Raw genomic sequence first — 12,762 nt, forward strand, 5'->3', positions numbered from 1 at the left:
CATGGGATGCTGCTGCCTGGCGCTGCACCCTGTGTCTTGGGAGAAATCACAAGCCATGGGCCGCTGGGAGAACCACAGCCAGCAGAGTGGTGGAGGCCTCCTGGAGAAGCAGGGGCTGCTCATGGTCGCCCCTCATCCCACTGCAGTGGTCCCCAGGTGACCAGGAGCAGCTCCAGCCTTGAGCTTCCCCAGTGGGATGAAGGCCACAGTGGAGGACTGGCATCTCTCACACCTCCAAAGCAGCATGGTCTGAGCAGCCAGGAGGGGACAGAGCATGTAGAGATACTGATTCTCTCTTGTCGAAAATGCAAAAGTTTAGGAAAAATGTAAATCCATCATAACGTCGAATGTGACAAGATCCTGATTGGTTCCTTTCAGTAGTGAGCTCAATGCTGAGGTTAGAGAACCTGCATCCAAAGCAATATTCAGATAGCTGGTTGCAGAAAATATGACAATGTTGCTCGGCATCCTTTGGGGGAAAGGTTTGGCATACTGCTGTTAAATGGAGTTCCACTAATTATTTACAAGGCCTATTCTTAAAGATCCATTCTATGATTAAATTAACATAAAATGTATTAACACATGAAAATCACCAAATAGGATGTATTTGCAAGGGATTTTTTTTTTTTATTTTGTTTACATTTGATAGGACATAATGAGGCCATCTTGGTGCTAATTGTGTCTCTGTTAGAGACATGATTCAAGAGCACAGCCTACCATTGTTGAATGAAATTGCCCAGAAAAGTAATTGCTTTTCAGGATGAGCTTGTGCTCATTTATATGATTATGATTTGTTGATTAACCTTTTTTTCTTTCTTCCTGTTCTGTGCATAGTAAGCAGGTCCTTCTCTTTTTGTAACTTTATCATTTTAATAAACCTTGGCATGCCAGCAGCAACCCAGAGATCATCGTGACCTGCCCATGACCACCTGAGCCCTACTTAATCAATTTAATTAATTTACCTTACACAATCCTTGATATCAGGTTTAATCAATTCCATTTGATACACTAAAAACTCACTGGTCACTCTTGTTACATTACGGGGGCTGGGTTGTATAAGCTCTTGAGTTTCTGTCTTTTTAAGAAGTAATCAGCTTTTTCTCTAAGACCATTCCTAAGTAAGTAAAAGTATATATGTGAAAACTAGTTAGAATAACTTCTCTAAGCAAAGGAAAAAAAGTAAGAGCAGCCATACAGGTCCATTCAGCCCATCTGGCTGTGACCATTCGAAGGAAGACTATAGCAATCTGGCAACCACTTTATTAAGATTTTATCTGAATATTCTCCCACCAAGTAATGATTTACAGGTCATGAGCCTCAGCCACTTCATCTTGAGTAAAATGTCCAATTCAGGAACACAAGAAGGGGACAGGGGTACCTCACCGATCCTCAAGTTTATAAACTGGTTGCAGAAAAATCATAGGAAAAAAGAAAAAAAGGAAGAAAAGTTGATCATATAGCTTAAAATTTGGTCAGGATTGCCAAGTCAGAGCACATTGGAAAAAGCCACACACAGAGGGACGCAGGACTTCAAAGCAGCATGCCTGGCAGCACGAGATGTGTTGGCTGCCAAGATGTCACGGCAGCACCTCCAAGAGGGAGACCTGCCCCCCCGAGACCTGCCGCCCCCTTGCCCTCCATGGGGGTTGCAGCTGTCTATGGAGCAGACACAGGTCTGCAAGGCTCTCTGTTGCAGAGGGGGTTTCTTTTAAATGTTAGGGTGGTTTGACTTGTTTGGTTTTTTAAATCACCCACTGTAAGTATATTGAAATTAGTTCTCTCCCCCTGCTACAGTGTCAGCTCCTTTCTGAGGGAGCTCTGTCTGGAAGTCAAGATATGCATTTTGCTTCAGGTTGAACAAAGCATCTCCCTTGACCCTGAAAACAAAGTCAAGAAGAATCATGTTCTGCTTCCACCCAGAATGATCTGTGGTGGCTCCAGGCTGGCTTTTCATGGGGAGGCGAGACCAGCAGACCAAGCACTCAGACGAGCTGTGCAGAGCTCCTCCTGCCCCAGGAAGGACAGGCTTGGTGTGTTGGAGTGCATGGGAAAAACCCCTGCCAAGGACCGAGTGCCGGCACCAGAGGAGCCCAGTGACCTGCAAACCCGCTCACAACGTCGCTTGGTCACCCCCCATCCTGCCAGAGCCTGAACAACCAGCATGCAGGCAATGTCCCCTGGCAGCAGCAGGGACAGTGTGAGCTGTGTTAATGAAGTTAATTGTGGGCCTGAGGCCTGTCCCTACACCAGCTCTTGGCAGTTCTACCGGTTGCAGCCCACGCATCAGAATGGCTGGGTGGCCATGGGCTCATGACATCAGGGAACAAGGATTCTGGGCTGGAGGTGCTGAAATTACCTACTCTGCACCTTAAGTCTATTTCATAGAATCACAGAATCATGGAGTCGAAAGGTTGGAAAAGACCTTTCAGATCATCGAGTCCCACTGTTAACCCAGCACTGCCAAGGCCACAACTAAACCGTGTCCCTGAGCACCACATCTGCATGTCTTTTAGATACCTCCAGGGGTGGGGACTCCACCACTGCCCTGGGCAGCCTGCTCCAGTGCTTGACAACCCTTTCAGTGAAGAAATTTTTTCTCATGTCCCATCTAAACCTCCCCTGGCACAACTTGAGGCCGTTTCCTCTTGTCCTATTGCCTGTTACTTGGGAGCAGAGACCAACACCCACCTCACTACAACCTCCTTTCAGACAGTTGTAGGGAGTGATGAGGTCTCCCCTCAGCCTCTTCTTCTCCAGGCTGAACCTCAGTTTCCTGCTCATATGAGTTCTGCTCCTCACAAGACCTGTGCTCCAGACCCTTCACCAGCTTCGTTGCCCTTCTCTGGACACGCTCCAGCACCTCAGTGTCCTTCTTGCAGTGAGGGGCTCAAAACTGCACTCAGCTTTTGAGGGGTGGCCTCACCAGTGCCGAGTACAGGGGCACGATCATCTCCCAGCTCCTGCTGGCCACGCTATTGCTCGTACAGGCCAGGATGCTGTTGGCCACCTTGGCCACCTGGGCACACTACCGACTCATGTTCAGCTGGCTGTCGACCAGCACCCCCAGGTCCTTTTCCGCCGGGCAGCTTTCCAGCCACTCCTCTGCCTGTAGCTCTGCGTGGGGTTGTTGGGACCCAAGGGCAGGGCCCAGCACTTGGCCTTGTTGAACCCCATACAATTGGCCTCGGCCCATCGATCCACCCAGTCCAGATCAATCTGCAGAGCCTTCCTACCCTTGAGTAGATCAACACTCCCGCCTAGCTTGGTGTCATCTGCAAACTTACTCCCTCACCCGGATCATTGATAATGATATTAAACAGAACTGGCCCTGGCACTGAGCCCTGGGGACGTTGCTTGTGACCAGTGACCGACTGGATTGAGTTCCATTCACCATCAATTTTTGGGCTTTGCCATCCAGCCAGTTTTCCACCCAGCAAAGTGTGTGCTGTCCGTACCATGAGCAAAAAGTTTCTCCAGGAGAATGCTGTGGGAGATGGTGTCAAAGTCTTCACTAAAGTCCGGGTAGATGACACCCACAGCCTTCCCCTCATCCACTTGGTGAGTCACCTCGTCGTAGAAGGAGATCAGGTTGGTCAAGCAGGATCTGCTTTTCATAAACACATGCCGACTGGGCCTGATCGCCCAGTTGTCCTGTACGTGCTGCGTGATGGCACTCAGGATGAGCTGCTCCATAACCTTCCCCAGCACCGAGGTCAGGCTGACCATTCCCCTGTTCCTTTCCCCAGCCTCCCAATTCACACGCCCCCTCACACTTTGAATGTGGAGGTGCCGAGCCCACGCAGGACCACGTGTGAAGTGTTGGCCTGAAGCACCATTGCTGCCAGTGGGGGCCACCGGCCCCTTCTCAGTGCTCTGCCCCAGGGTCAGCTCGCCCACTGGCAGCAACCCTTCTCCTCAGCCCTGGGGACGCTCTCCACCCCGGCTTTCCCTAACCACAGCACAAGTTTTTCCTCCCGAGCCAGCAGCTGCAAAGGGGGACAGCAGAGGCTGGTGCTTGGCACTGGTGAGCAGAAAAGCAGGAGTCTGCTCCCAGCTGCAGGGCACTCCCTTCTCCTCCCGCCTTTCCTAAAATGCCTGCCAGCCACTGAGGGAGGGGGGAGCCCCCAAAACACCCTCTCTAGCACGAGTTCCCATGAGCAGACAGGAGGAGGGTTCCTGCTGCCGCCCCTGGGTCCGGCATCCCACATTACTGCCCTTTGGGGGGTCTGCATCTGAGGCTGCTCATCTGACCCCCACGCTGCAGCAGGTCAGGGCCCTCCGACACCCTGTCTTAGCACAGCGTCGCTTTGCTTTCCATACGGACCCAGCAGTCACCTGTCATGGGACTGTTTCTCTAAAAGAGAGTACATCTGTGTAACGGCGTTCAATTGGTTTTTGCTTTACAATTTTATTATGTAGGTGTGTACCGAACAGGATTTTATATAAGCAGCCCAGGTCCTAATGTCAAAACTCTTTTTCATCCCCCAAGTTAAACAAAACTGAAAATCTATTACTACACAATTAATTAAAAATGGATGAGTTTCTAACTGCTGAGCTTTTAATTAAAAGAAAACTTGTATTACCCTGAACATTTGCATTAGGAGGGTGTAGAGTATCACTGCACAGTGATACTGAGAGAGTTTGGAAGATTTGACTGCAGATCTCCACATTTCAAACTGAAGGTGCTGCTACCGACAGCAGGAAGCCACTTTACTGTTCCCCATTTGGGAGCTTTGCTTTATCCTAGCTAAATTCCCCCTTGCTAGCAATCAAGGCCAACACATTCAGCAACTCAGTTACGTTTTTCCCAGCTGGCCTGTGAAGCCAAAACCCTGAAAATGACCACTGGAGCAAGGCTGAGTATGTTCCACTACTCCTCCTTTTACAGATAGCCACAGGTTTTCAAGAAAACCAGTTTTGATGGTGAATCTCAAATTGCAACTGAAAATTTAATTTTCACAATCGCTAGCACTGTTTTGCAAGGCAGATCTTGATCACCTCTCATCCTGAGGAAAGGTATATCACTTTTCCTTCTGCTGCAGGGGCAGCTGTACCTAATCATACCAGTGTATGCTCCTACCCTCCTCCTCAAGTTTTTGAGACTCCTCAGAAGTTTCCTGGTGTTTCCCAAGCCCCATGAGCTCCCTACCCTCTGCTGACAGCCACCTTCTGTGAGCCTGAACGCAGGGAACCTTCCTTCTAGCCAGACCTTTGCAGGGACACCCAGCTCCCGCACTCCAGGGAAAGGCCTGGGAGAGTTCAAGAGAGGTTCCAGTCCTGGAGGTCCCAAACCTGCAACTGTACCTCAGCTCGCCAGCACCACTGGCACTCATCACACATGCATATGAGCAAGCTGCATCCAGCCTTGGCATCGACACTGCTGTTCGCACATGTTTTTGTGATCGTGGCAGCACATACTACAAAATAAAGCTCTAATACTGACTGGCACTGGCAGTGTGACATGGGAATGTTCTGCTGTAGGGTATCTTGGAGTATTTGGTTTGCTTTTCACAGCTTCTTTTGACTCATAGTTCTTCCTTGGGATTGTGATGTCTTTCAACGATTTCAAGGTTCAACCTCGTCTTACTGTTGAAGCCAACAGCTTGTCTGAGACAGCCATTTCTCTTCCTACCAGCAGATAAAACTGGTAATTTTGCCCTAGAATGGATGGGCATTATCTCGCTTTGTTTGTATTGGCTTCAGGAAAGCTGGCAATAACTTCAGAAGACTCAAGCCTGGACCAGCAGGAGCTTGGGCTTGGGAGCCTGGGGAACTGAAATCCATGAGAAGATCCAGAGGGGATGTGGGATGTAAGGAGCACCTGGGGAAGGAAGGCCAAGAGCATGCTCCATGGGGAAGTTTTGGGTGGGAGGCAAAGGAACTCCAAGCTGCCATGGACTGAGAAGGTCAAAGACTTCTGGAAGAAAGAGAGAATTGGTGGAGAGGGCAGGGAAGAGGAGGAAGAAGGTCATACAGGTGAGAAGGGTCTCAAGGCTGTGGGGCACGTTGCATTTGGAAGGAAAACTTGCTAAGGGTGAAAAAATAGTGCTGAGAGTGGAGAAAGGCAGACCGTAGCCTCTCCAGGGCTGTGATCAATGAAGATACCTCAAACCCCAAGAGCTGCTGCAGAGGACAGGGCTTTGCAGGTGTATCTGTCTCAGACTTTGAAAGACGTGGCGAAGTAGGGGCAGACAGCTTCCCCTGGGGGTCTCGGGCTGGGACGGGCACTGTCTCCCAGGAGCCACTCCCTGGTCCTTTCTCCCCATCCCCCAGGGCAGCCCAAAGTGAATCAGAACACCGGGTGATGCAAGACACAAACGACTCAATTGCTTTTTGGGGGATTGTTGGGTAAAGTGTTATTTTATGTCACGATGACTCAAGGCAGTAGGAAGGGCTGAAGAAGAGCTGCTTGTTAAAGCACGATTATTGCTCCTCTGCTATGGAAACACAATGAAATCTGCCCATTACCCTCAGTAAGATTTTTTTTTTCCTTCCACAAAAAGAAGTTCCTTGAATTAATGTCATCTCAAAATATAAACACACTTTACTTTCCCAACACTTGAATAGGCTTTTTGTTTCCACCATTTATATTTAACATTAAAGTTTAATCATGAAGTTGTTAACCATAAAAAACTATTAAATGAGTACAGAACATTAAAAAAATTAGTAAGTATTTCAGAATGAGCACTTGAAAAGAAAATTTATGCATAGAAACAATGGAGAATTACAATTAAGAGCTCTAGGGATCTGAGAATGATTTGTCCAGCCATTACACAGTCATTTCAATTTAAATTAAAATTGTAACTATTTTCTAGTCTACTAAAAATATGTGGTGTCACATTAAGAGTTTTAATGGAGCTTTCTCTAGGGAATGCAGAAAAGCCAGTTAGTAGCACATAAATAACTATATATTGGAAACTGAATAAATTCTCTGCCAAAATCTTAATATGATAAAACCAAAAATGACAGCGGATTATTCTATTTTCTCTAACGAAGTGCAGCCCTCGTATCAAACCAAAGAAACAGTTCACAGGGTGTCTGAGTCTACACGGTTTTGCCAGAGCTGACTGACAAAAATAAATAAATGTCTCCCTGACATTTTTTTTAACTTGACAAGCGCCTGTGTGAATTATGCTACGTTGTTCACAAACTATGACAGTGTTATCTAACAGCACGATCATCCCTTCTTCTTCTCCTAGAACGTATGGAATAGGTTGCTATGGTCTATCCAATATCCCTGACGTCAGGAAAATCAGTGTAGTCAAAGTTTTAACCACTGCAAAACATATTTTCAGGAATAAAGAGAGTTTCTCAGTGAGTTGCTGTATTCTAGTCTACTTAAACACAAAGATCTGACTGAAGAAAATGTACTTGTGCACCAAGTCAAAACCAGCTTTTGTGTGGACCCAGATGGGTTTTGCAGTTCAGAAGGTACCTGAGACCTGGGAGCCACACGCTGCTATGCTGGAAGTGAACGCCAGGCTTAAAACAGAACAGGACGATGTATTTTGCCTGCTTTGCTCACCAGCATCATACTGGGATTTCAGAGAAAAACAAAGAATCTGGAGCTCGCCCCGTCCAACCACCAGCGCTTCAGGTGGGGCCTCAGTGGTGCTCAGGGATGGGAAAAGGCCCCTCCCTCGACCTGCTCCTCTGGGCGCAGCCCAGAAAGAGGAACTGCCCACCTTTGCCCCCAAAGAGAAGGATCTCCCTCTTGCTCCTGTGCTCAAAACGTGAAAGAGTCCACCAAATTATGCATCCTGTAAGCACCCCCATACCCTTCAGACCAAGCCAGGGACTGGTTAGTGAGGTATCTCTTCTGGTACCATCGTCAGCAGATGGAGGCGGAGGGCAAACAAGCACCGGGCAGTCCCATGCAAAGCCTGCACCTGCCCAAGGGAGCGACTTTTCACGTGGGATGGATGGCAAAACCCATCTGTGAGTGTACGGAGGTATCCTGGCCGCGGAAAACATCGCCCAGGCGTTAAGCAGGCTTTGGGGACAGGACAGCATAACGCAAAGCTTTTTCAAAGTCAGTTTACTGCTATAGCTCCCAGAACTTAAAGCTTTAGGGACTGGTAGCTACTGCCAAATGCATTATAATGAAGCAACTAAAATTTTGTTATCTGTCTCTCCCAACAAAGGTTGGTGGCATTTAGACATTTGATAAGCTTTCCATATGGCATTCCTGCTTGTTTTTTCAACTCTTCACTATTTTCATAAATTACACATGTCAGAACAGTAATTCCCTTAGTATATTGACTTTAATTAAGTAAAACAAAGGGCAAGCAATTAGACTAATAGCCTCAACCCTGACCGAGTCCGGAAAACAAATCTGTGCATTTTTTCTTTGTGTTATGTCTATACCAAATCTCACTCTATGGACTCAATAACTAGCTTAGCTTCAATACGTAAACATATTTTGATTTTCCCTTCTCCTCAAAATGTAATTCCATTTTTTGTCTGCTCAAATTACACAGATCTGTTTTAACCTTAACACAGGCCAGTTGCAATTTCTCTGTCAGTTTTCTATTAGCCTCGCAACCGAACCATCCACCTGCCTGCTCCTCCACAAAACCATCCCGCAGGACAAGTTCTGAAGAAACAACGCAGAGAGAACAAAAGCAATGAAAGGGTGGTATTCTCTAAAAAAATAAAAAAATCTTCCATGTCAGAATTTTAAAGCAAGGCGTTTAAAAAGAATTTTTACCTCAAACTTAGAATGGAAAAATAATTTAAACATGTGAACAGATGGGCTGGGGGGGGGGGGGGGTAAAGCAGGAAGGATTCACTGCTGTTTATCCTCAAAATAAAATCAACGTGCAACATAGTTCTGTTAAAATATCAAAACTAGTCCAGTCCTTCTCTGAGAATTGGTTTTCTAAACAATACATAGCAGAACTGATCTGCATTTCTGAAGGGCACTTTATGCTGCAACAGCCAGCCAACACGATTACACTGGGAAGGATAGGGAATACTCCAGGAATTACAAAGACAGGGAGATGAAAGGTGATGTGCTGAAGAGGGGAGAGCTTCTAGTAAGTTTTTCAAGCATTGTTCTGTGGCTACTCTGGCTAAATATCTTTATTCATGGCCTGGACACAAATTGTAGAAGGTGTTACAGAAATTTTCTGATACCACCTCTTACTTAGAGACGAACAAAGAGGGACTGGGAACACGTGCAGGGAAAAGAACATGAATATCCACAGCACAAAGTACTGGGAACAGTAGTTCTGCTAGAACGTTGCGATTGCATGAAGTCTACACAGGGACTTACAAGAACAGGGACAGTTTCACCGCCTGCTTTCAAAGGGAGATGAACCAAGGTCAGCCAGCAGAGTGCTTGACACTGGGATGATGACAGGGAGAGCCAAGAGGAGGCCCCAAGAGCTTCGCTAATTCAAGCTCACAAAATGCGTGACAGTAAATCACGGTCCCTCATATACTTGGACAAATGACAGCGTCGTGGAGAGATAAGACTTAAGCTTAGCAGTAACACCAAGAACACATTCATGTGTAACTGTTGTGGTTTAACTCCGGCCAGCAACTCAGCCTGCCCCCAGCCGCTCACTCACTCCCCACCGGTGGGATGGCGTAGAGAATCATAAGGGTGAAAGTGAGAAAAATTGTGGGTTGAAATAAAGGCAGTTTAACAGGTAAAGCAAAAGCCAGACAAACAAGAAAAGCAAGACAAGGAATTCATCCACGACTTCCCCTTGGCAGGCAGGTGTGCAGCCATCCCCAGGGGAGCAGGGCTCCACCACACATAACAGTGACTTGGGAAGACAAAAGCCATCACTTCTTCCCCCAGCTGTATATGCTGAGCATGATGCCATAGGGTACAGAATATCTCTTTGGCCATTTGCAGTCAGCTGTCCTGGCTGCATCCCCTCCCAGCTCCTCATGCACCCCCAGCCTGCCACTGGTGGGACGGGGTGAGGAGCTGAAAAGTCCTCAACTGAGCATAAGCACTGCTGGGCAACCAATAAAACATCAGCATGTTATCAACATTATTCTTGTCCTAAATCCAAAGCACAGCGCTATAGCAGCTACCAGTCACAAATTAACTCTACCTTTGCTGAAACCAGGACAACACAATAACGCACACAAATTAAGTTTAGATTGTAAAAGAGGTTCCTAGTAAGGGAACGAAGTTAGGACAGTCCTAAATTCAGCATATCAGTCGGTTTCAAGACTGACTGATATGCATGACTTTACACAACCCGGCTGCCTGCGAGAGCAGCAGTCTGAACACAGGGAAGCAAGACCAGCCTTCAGGCCCTGTGTTCCTCTGTGCAGAGGCTCCCACAAGTTTGGCACACAACCCCTGCTCCTTGTAATCTGCACAGCTCCTTTGTTTGTTAACCCTTGTTTTTGCCTCCCTCTGAGTTCCACCTGTGATCAGCTGAAATAGACTTCCAGCAATCTCAGTATAAAAAAAAAAAATAATTACTGATAGCATAGCAGCAGTTTGGTTTCAAAGAAAGCACAAACGAATCTTGCTTATTGCCCGTTCCCTGATTCCTATCACCAGATGTCATTCATTCACAGCAAGGAATATTAGCAAAAAAAGTCAGGACAGTAGCGTACAAAGAGGAACCTTATTTCACACATCAGAGCTTGTAAGACAACTTGAATCAATTATCTCCCAGTTGTTTTTAGCTTAAAAAGAAGGAAAGAACAAGACATCTTAATTACTGTTTGTCCTTTCATAACATCAGTCTCGTCACCATAGGGAGGAGATAGTTACTCACACAAAATGTGCTTCTATGTGGCAGCAGTTCAGATAATTCAGGATACTTCTGTAGTAATTCCTGAAATTAAAACTCAATGAATGCAAAAGCAAGCGAATGTTTCAATTCTTCAGCCCTTGGGCTTTGCAGTTGTGACTGGTGATCTGAAACACATATCATGCTATTCATTAGCTAGGCTGTTATCAATATGCCTCGTGCAATCAGCTCTTCTCTCTTCTACCCTTATTTCAATTCAGATCAAGTTGCAGGCAGAAGCCAAATTATTGGGGAAAAGTTTGTATTCCAACAACAAGCAAGCAAGCAAAACCCAGAGCTTGCACATTACTGCTGTGCTCCAGTTACATATCAGCTACAGCCCTTGGCTGCACTGCTGGCATTTTTAGCTGATTTCTAAGTGATACTTAGCAGACTCAAATTTCAGCATCCGAAAACCAAATGGGAGTGTAATAGTGCAGCTGGAGGAGTCAGGTGCAGAAAGCATTTAAGTGCTGATAGGAAGCTTTAAGCAGTAATTTGTTAGAGCAGTAAGTTAGGTATGTTTTTATCATCAGCACAAACCCTGAATTCGTGTGCTGGTCACATACCACCTGTAAGATCTGCTGCACTGTGCAGGCACTGCCACTTAGTTTTCTGTATTAGCAGTTAAGGGATGTCGAGAGCATGGCTGCCTCCTCCAGCACACGCACACTTGCAGGTCCCCCGAGAACCAGCACGGCTCACTAACCCCCTCCGACCTTCCGGACCCTCGTGCTTCCAGCCTCACCCCTTGCAAAGTCCCGGGTTGCTGCAGTTTCTCCCAGAGCCCATCTGCTGCTGTGACCGACCAGGTCTGTTTGCTGTCTTTCTGTCTGTCAGATTTGCATCCTTCTGTTTTTTATTTCTGACTTCCCCCTCTTCCCAAGTCTCCCATGTGACATGGGCCTCATTCAGATAACCCTTCCAAAATGAACTTTATCAATTAACATGACTGACCAGCTCTGGTCCTCATTACTGCCTCTCTTACCTTTTCTCAGTCAGGTCTGTGCCATTGCATGGTCTTGTTCCTGCTGTCCCTTTTTTCCCTGTCTGCATCTAAAAGGTTCCTGACGAAAAACGCTTCACAGGGCAGCAGCCACCTCCTTCTGCATACCCTTGCACACACCTCTACTTTTTCTTGAAATTCACTAAAAGCTTCCCTATTCCTTTACCTGTCTAAAGGGCAGCAAAGGGACAATGGCATTGAAAAAAAATGACAGACACTTCTCCCTTGGTCAGTAAGCGCTTTAACAAACACATCCCCTTAGTTACTCCAGTGTCACAGATAGTCAGCAGACAGTTTTAGTTAGCAGCTCTAGCTCACCTCTGTCGCTGGAAGCGTGCAACAACACTCAACTGCCCACCACCTACCCAACCTTTCAGGTGGTGAGCCTCAGGCTGTAGTCAAGGGGCAATAACGAGGGGTTTACGTACAACATATGCCACCATTGCCTTCAGGTGCATTAAGAAAAGCCTGCAGCACATCGTCAGCTTGCCTAGATACTGCTGGACATCTCTGCATAGAGAGAAGCTTCAACACATCTGTCTTCCCACTGCTGCTGTTTGGATTTATCCAGTGTGGTTGCTACTGAAGCAAGGCTAAAGGCATCAATACTGCTACAGACAGGCAACACAAGTGCTCGGCAGACATTCACAACAGTTCAAAGGTGCTGCTGTTCTTAACACCATGACCTGATGATCACTTCGCACAAGAGCATCAGAAAGTGCATACACTTGTTCAGCACCAGGCTTAGTGATGAGATACAGTGATGTTTTATGGGGGATCAGAGCTTAAATCCTAACACTCCTGACTCCACATTTACTGAAGATGGTCCTATTTTGTACAACACTGAGCACACAGTGTAACTCTGGGAACCACAGCTGTGACTTAGTTAATGATCTCAATAAATCCTACTTAAGCAGAGACAAGAAGAGAATTATGCAAATGACTATTTCTGTTCCACATGTACTCAATAAGTGAAGACACACCAAA

The sequence above is a fragment of the Leptosomus discolor genome, chromosome Z (assembly GCF_034619465.1).
Source record: "Leptosomus discolor isolate bLepDis1 chromosome Z, bLepDis1.hap2, whole genome shotgun sequence".
Classification (NCBI taxonomy): Eukaryota; Metazoa; Chordata; class Aves; order Leptosomiformes; family Leptosomidae; genus Leptosomus; species Leptosomus discolor.